Genomic DNA, 8,252 nt, shown 5'->3' on the forward strand with positions numbered 1-8,252 from the left:
GAAAGTGGCTATGTCACCTTCTGGGATGTATGGTCCCACCCTCCTGTTTCCATGTTCTATAGTGCTATTTGGTGAATTGAACTGAATTATATCAGGGTCAGTGGTACAATCCCATCTTGAGCATGACCATTAAAAATGGGAGGAAGCTCAAAATGTTAAGCTCAAAACAAGTACTTGGGGCACAGTGGGGTAGCTAAAAGACAAGAAAAAGGACAGAAAATATTTACTTTATAAAAATATAAGAAACAAAGGAGAGACAAGAGTAAGGTATCTAGACATTTACATATTTAAATGGAGAGGACATAGCTGGAATTGTTCATATGAGAATTCTGTTATTTTTATCAATCTGTATTTGTTGAGACTGTTTGCTAAGATGTTCACAAAGAGTTTAAGCTTATTTTTTCCTGGGGGGGGGTGGCACTGTGAATTAAATATATTTGATAGGTGGAACTTATGACCCATACTTAGTTTTAAACTTGGATGAAAATATAGAAGAATGAAATAACGGTGAGACTGGGAATTTGGATGCTCAGTCTACTACCTACTGTGCAGATGGATGAACATGGGGAAGCTATTTAATCTTGATAAAACTCAGTCTCCTCATCTAAATACTGTTAGACTAACCTGTGAGAAACATTCATTTCAGTTTTGTAGTTCAAGATGCTCAAATACACATGATTTCCTATAGTTTAATGTGACATAAGAATTAAGGCAGAGATCCAAGATGGCGGCACCAGGAGGACACTGTGTCTGAGCAGGACAGCAGTGGTTGGCATAGCGAACAAGGGCCTGAACTCTGGTTCCTAAAACACCAGTGATTGTGTTTCCGAGGTGGGAGGAAACCAACTCTGTGAGAATCAATCGGGTCCATTCTCAGGTCACACAACTAATACCCGAAACTGTTCCCAGGTATAGGCAGGCACTCAGTCTCCATACCATAGCCACACACCTGCACTTGCTGATCACCTTCCCAGGCTGAACTGTGAGAACCAAAACACCAGAGATTGGGATTTCTAGTCGTGAGAAAATCTCACAGTGAAGGAAACAAACGGGACTGACTTTAAGTCTCCCACTCAATCCCTGGAAATGTTTCTGGAGACTGGAGGACACAAAGCTGCCATCACAGAGCAAGACACACAGCTGCCAGCTCAGAGACCTGCTGCATGCCCGACTCACCATCTCAGACAGAACTGTGAGCCCCAGGGCACCAGAAACTGGGTTTCCCTGTCGAGAAAATCCCCACAGTGAGGGAAACAGCAGGTCCGAACTTAGAGCACTCAGCTGACGCCCCCCCCCCCAAACAGACACGGAAAAGTTCTCGGGAAAAGTTCCCTCGTTCCTGCAGGCACCCAGGCTCCAGCTTGGAGCCACCACTCACCTGTGCCTGTGTGCTCTATGCACCATCCCAGAAGGAACTGTGGACCCCAAAACAGCACAGACTGGATCCCCCTATTAGGAGGATACTCCAAGGTGTGTGTGGGGGGACATCTGGACCAACCTCAGGAAACTCAGCTCCAGGAAAGTTTCTGAGTCCCTGCAGGCTCCAGGCTCTAGCCTCATGCTGCATGCATTAGAGCTGTGCACACCTGCCACTGATTGCCTATTGGGTACTGGGGCTCAGAGCTTGAACTTCAGACCTAAAGAAGCCTGGAATCCCTGAGCTCAGTCCCCAGATACTGCTCCAAGGGGAAACCAGTTATCCCTAACTACATTGACCAAACCACAGGCTCCCAGCTAATTCGAGAGGGTTGTGCGTTGAAAACAGTGTAAGAACAACAACAGCTCCTCAATAAATTCAGAACAAGAAACTCAACATCAGGGCAGCTGAATCCAAGACTTCTCTGGGTGAGAGGAGAGGCCCCCTGACTAAAAAAGACCAGATTTACCACTCAGGTCTATATGCCTGAGATGAGCAGTGGCAATTCCTGAGAAACATCAGCTATTCTGTGACCATACTCAAAAAGCTGAGAAGGCCTCCTTCAGGAAAAATCATCTTCCTGCCAAGGAGATTCTCCCCAACCCAAGATTCCAGGAAGCACCAGAAACTAACAGCCAACACCTAAGATAGCCCAGTGGGTAGAGGCCAGCATAAAAGCTCAACAAACAAAAGACAGAGCAACATGGCATCTCAAGAATCCAGTTATCCAGGGGCAAGTAGCCCTGGACACCCCAGCATAAAAGAAATTAAAAAAGATGACTTACATCTATGTTTATAAAGAGGATAATAGAAGAAACAAATAAAATACGTAAAGAATTACAAGAAGATAAAGACAAAAAGATTATGGCCATCCATAAAGAAATACAGGAAGATGCAGCCAAACAGTTTGTGGCCTTCAGAGAGAAAGTAATTAAATCACTGAAAGAAATAAAAGAAACAAAAAAAGCTGAAGGAATTTAAGGAAAAACAGGAAAATACAGTCAGGTGAAAGAGATCAACAAAAAGGCTCAAGATCTGAAGACAGAATTAGAAAAATTAAAGAAAACACAATCAGAGGAAATCATGGAGAGAAAGAACTTAGGGAATTAAACAGGAACTACAGAGGTAAGCATAACCAATAGACTACAAGAGATGGAAGAAAGAATCTCAGATGTGGAAGATACAATGGAAAAAATCGATGTAGCCATCAGGAAAAAAATATAGAAATTCCTGACACAAAACATTCAAGAAATCCAAGATAACATGAAAAGACAAGTGGTAGGGATTTGAATAGCAGCTAGCTCTGTCAGGAAGAGGGCAAGTGCTGCAGATCACCAAGACTGGCATGTGCCTAAGCTGAAGAAATCGGACTCATTTCCACAGATGCGGAGCCAAGATGGCGACTAGCACACACAGTTTCCAAGCTGTGGAAGAGAAAAAGTTCTGAGTTGATGAGTGGAAGAACTTCTGAAGCCAGGGAAACAACGGAGAGACTTTCTAAACAACAGGGAACATCGCCGGAGGTGAAAACCTTGGTCTCGGGTCACCCAGGGACTTGTTTGGGGAAGCTGCAGCAAGACCTCATAACCTGGCAGTGACAGCAGCACGGAACTGGCGGAGCACATCAAAGAAGCAGGGCCAAACCAGAGAGCAGACAGCCCAGATACGCCGATCTATGCCAAGTGTCCTGCCTGTACAGCTAGTCCTCAGCATACGCTAAGGATACGGGACCTCTCTCAACTTCCTGAAGAATTCTCCAGACTCGAGAGAGAGACAGTACCAGTCTGATCGGCTGAATCCAAAAACAAACAGGGAAGGTCTCAGATAAGCCAATGGCCAGGGGTAGGCGAAAGAACATTTCCAACATAAATCAGGACATCATGACTTCACCAGCAAACCCCAAAATCGATGGATATTCCAATTCATCAGAAGCACAGGAAAATGACCTTAAAGCCATGCTTGCTCAATTATTTGAGGCTCATAAGGAGGAAATGAACAAATCTTTCAAAGAGATGGCCAGTCAATTGGAGGTAAAGAAAGAAGAAATAGACAAAACCCTTAAAGAAACACAGGCAAACATAGCCAAACAAATAGAGGCACAAGTAGAGAAGAAATTAGTGGCATACAAAAAGGAAATGAACAAAGAAATAGAGTCCATCGTAGAGAGACAGGAATCCAAATTCAAACACATAAAAGAAATGGTGCAAGGCATGAAAACAGAATTAGAATCAATAAAGAAAACACAAAGTGAGAAAACTCTTGAGCTGGAGAACTTGGAGAAAAGATCAGGAACCACAAAAGTAAGCATCACCAACAGAATACAAGAGATGGAAGAGAGAATCTCTGGAGCTGAAGACACACTTGCAGAAATTGATACTTCTCTCAAAGAAAAAGTAAAATCAGAAAAATTCCAATCACAAAATATCCAAGAAATCAAGGATGCTATGAAAAGACAAAATCTAAGAATAATAGGAATTGATGAAAAAGAAGACTCCAGGCTCCAAGGTCCAGAAAATATTTTCAAAAAAATCATAGAAGAAAATTTTCCCAACTTAAAGAAAGAGATGTCCATAAATATACAAGAGGCCTACAGAACACCAAATAGACTAGACCAGAAAAGAAACACATCACGTCACATCATAGTCAAAACACTAAATCTACAGAACAAAGAAAAGATATTAAAAGCAGCAAGGGAAAAAGGCCAAGTAACATATGAAGGTAGACCTATCAGAATCACACCAGACTTCTCATCAGAAACTATGAAAGCCAGAAGGGCCTGGGCAAGCATCATGGAGACTCTAAGAGATCACAAATGTCAACCCAGACTACTATACCCTGCAAAGCTTTCAATCAACATAGATGGAGAAAACAAAATATTCCATGACAAAACTAAATTTACGCAATATCTATACAGCAAACCAACCCTACAGAAGATACTAGAAGGAAAACTCCAATCCAACGAAAACGAATTCACCCAAGAAAACAGGGCATACAGATAATGTCCCAACAAAAATGAAAAGAAAACAAGCAATGAAACAAGGTAAGATCATCGACTCCATTACACAAGGAACTAACATGCATTGGTCAATATTATCTGTCAATATTAATGGACTCAACTCACCAATAAAAAGACACAGGCTAACAGAATGGTTACGGAAACAGGACCCAACATTCTGTTGCATCCAAGAAACACACCTATGCAACAAAGATAAACACTACCTCAGAGTAAAGGGCTGGAAAAATGTTTTTCAAGCAAATGGTTCCAGAAAACAAGCTGGAGTAGCCATCCTAATATCTAATAAAATAGACTTTCAACCCAAGTTAATCAAAAAAGATAAGGAGGGCCACTATATTCTCATCAAAGGAAAAATCCAACAAGAGGACATCACAATTTTGAATATCTATGCCCCAAATACAAGAGCACCTACATTCGTAAATGAAACAATATTAAAGCTTAAATCATACATTGATCCTAATACCTTAATAGTGGGAGACTTCAACACCCCACTCTCATCAAGGGACAGATCAACCAGACAGACACCAAATAGGGAAATGAAAGCACTCACAGAATCCCTAAATCAAATGGACCTAATAGATGTCTACAGATCTTTTCACCCAAACTCAAAAGAGTACACCTTCTTTTCAGCACCGCATGGAACCTTCTCCAAAATAGACCATATAGTTGGTCACAAAGCAAGCCTCAACAGATACAAAAGGATTGAAATAATCCCTTGTATACTATCTGACCACCATGGACTAAAGCTGGACATCATCAACAACAGAAACAACAAAAAGCCGACACGCACATGGAAACTGAACAACTTACTACTCAATGACAGCTGGGTCAAGGAAGAAATAAAGAAAGAAATTAAAGACTTTCTAGAATTCAATGAAAATGAAGGCACAACATACCCAAATTTATGGGACACATTGAAAGCAGTGCTCAGAGGAAAATTTATAGCACTAAGTGCCTACAAGAAGAAATCTGTAACATCACATACAAACAACTTAATGGCCCAACTGAAAAACCTAGAAAAAAAAGAAGCAGATACACCCAAGAGGAGCAGACGGCTGGAAATAATCAAACTAAGGGCAGAAATCAATCAATTAGAAACAAATAAAATTATCCAAAGAATCAATGAAACAAAAAGCTGGTTCTTTGAGAAAATCAACAAGATAGACAAACCCTTAGCCAAACTAACTAAAAAGCAGAGAGAAACCATACAAATCAGCAAAATCAGAAAGGAAAATGGGGACATAACTACAGACACTGAGGAAATCCAAACGATTATTAGGTCATACTACAAAAGCCTATATGGCACAAAATTTGAAAATCTAAATGAAATGGATAACTTTCTTGACAGATTCCATCTACCAAAATTAAGTCAAGATCAGGTAGAAAGACTGAATAGTCCTATATCTCCCAAGGAAATAGAAGCAGTCATTAACAGTCTCCCCTCCAAAAAAAGCCCTGGACCAGATGGCTTCAGCGCAGAATTCTACAAGACCTTCAAAGAAGTACTAACACCAATTCTCCTCAAACTATTCCATAAAATAGAAACAGAAGGAACACTACCAAACTCATTCTATGAAGCCACAGTCACTTTGATACCTAAACCACACAAAGATCCAACAAAAAAAGAGAACTTCAGACCTATCTCTCTTATGAACATTGATGCAAAAATACTCAATAAAATACTTGCAAACCGAATCCAAGAACACATCAAAGATATCATCCACCATGACCAAGTAGGCTTCATCCCAGGAATGCAAGGGTGGTTCAACATACGGAAATCCATCAATGTAATCCACCACATAAACAAAATGAAGGAGAAAAACCACATGATCATCTCCTTAGATGCTGAAAAAGCATTTGACAAAGTCCAGCACCCATTTATGTTTAAAGTCTTGGAGAGATCAGGGATACAAGGCACATACCTAAAGATAGTAAAGGCAATATACAGCAAGCCTATAGCCAACATCAAACTCAATGGAGAGAAACTTAAATCAATCCCACTGAAATCAGGGACAAGACAAGGCTGCCCACTCTCTCCATATCTCTTTAACATTGTACTTGAAGTCCTAGCCAGAGCAATAAGACAACTAAAGGAGATCAAGGGGATACAAATCGGACAGGAAGAGGTCAAAGTGTCACTATTTGCAGATGATATGATAGTATACATGAGCGACCCCAAAGATTCAACCAGAGAAGTTCTTCAGCTGATAAACACCTTCAGCAAAGTGGCAGGATACAAAATCAACTCAAAAAAATCAGAGGCCCTCTTGTATACCAAAGACAAAAAGGCTGAGAAAGAAATTAGGGAAACAACACCCTTCACAATAGCCACTAACAACATAAAGTACCTTGGTGTGACTCTAACCAAGCAAGTGAAAGACCTATTTGAGAAAAACTTCAAGTCTTTGAAGAAAGAAATTGAAGAAGATCTCAGAAGATGGAAAGATCTCCCGTGCTCATGGATTGGTAGGATTAACATTGTGAAAATGGCCATCCTGCCAAAAGCAATCTACAGATTCAATGCAATTCCCATCAAAATACCAACTCAATTCTTTACAGACCTTGAAAAAAAGATTCTCAGCTTCATATGGAGAAACAAAAAACCCAGAATCTCCAAAACGATCCTGTACAACAACAGATCATCTGGAGGTATCTCCATTCCCGATCTCAAGCTGTACTACAGGGCAACAGTAATAAAAACTGCATGGTATTGGCATAGAAACAGAAAGGAGGATCAATGGAATCGCATAGAAGACCCAGAAATAAACCCACACACCTATGAATTCTCAATATTTGACAAAGAAGCCAAATCCATTCAATGGAAAAAAGACAGCATCTTCAACAAATGGTGCTGGACCAACTGGATGTCTACATGCAGAAAAATGAAAATAGATCCATATCTATCACCCTGCACAAAACTAAAGTCCAAGTGGATCAAGGACCTCAACATAAAACCAGATACTCTAAATCAGCTGGAAAAAAAAGTGGGAAACAGCCTAGAATTCATTGGCACAGGAGACAACTTCCTGAACAGAACACCAACAGCACAGGCTCTAAGAGCAACAATCAATAAATGGGACCTCATGAAACTGAAAAGCTTCTGTAAAGCAAAAGACACTGTCATCAAAACAAATAGACAGCCTACAGATTGGGAAAGAATCTTCACCAACCCTTTATCTGACAGAGGGCTAATATCAAGTATATATAAAGAACTAAAGAAACAGAAAAGCAACAAACCAAGTAATCCAATTAAAAAATGGGGAACAGAGCTAAACAGAGAATTCTCGAAAGAGGAACGTCGAATGGCAGAGAAACACTTAAAGAAATGCTCAACCTCATTAGCCATTAGGGAAATGCAAATCAAAACGACCCTGAGATATCACCTTACACCCATCAGAATGGCCAAGATGAAAAACTCAAGTGATAGCACATGCTGGAGAGGTTGTGGAGAAAAGGGAACCCTCCTCCATTGCTGGTGGGAATGTAAACTGGTTCAACCACTCTGGAAGTCAATCTGGCGCTTTCTCAGACAACTAGGAGTAGTGCTACCTCAAGACCCAGCTATACCACTCCTAGGTATATACCCAAAATTTGCTCAAGTACACAACAAGGACATTTGTTCAACCATGTTCATAGCAGCTTTATTTGTAATAGCCAGAACTTGGAAACAACCCAGATGTCCATCAACGGAGGAATGGATACAGAAACTGTGGTATTTTTACACAATGGAATACTACTCAGCAATCAAAAAGGAAGAAATCATGAAATTTGCAGGCAAGTGGTGGGATCTAGAAAAGATCATTCTGAGTGAAGTATCCC

The sequence above is a fragment of the Psammomys obesus genome, unplaced genomic scaffold, assembly GCF_907164565.1.
Source record: "Psammomys obesus unplaced genomic scaffold, mPsaObe1.curated_primary_1811, whole genome shotgun sequence".
Lineage (NCBI taxonomy): Eukaryota > Metazoa > Chordata > Mammalia > Rodentia > Muridae > Psammomys > Psammomys obesus.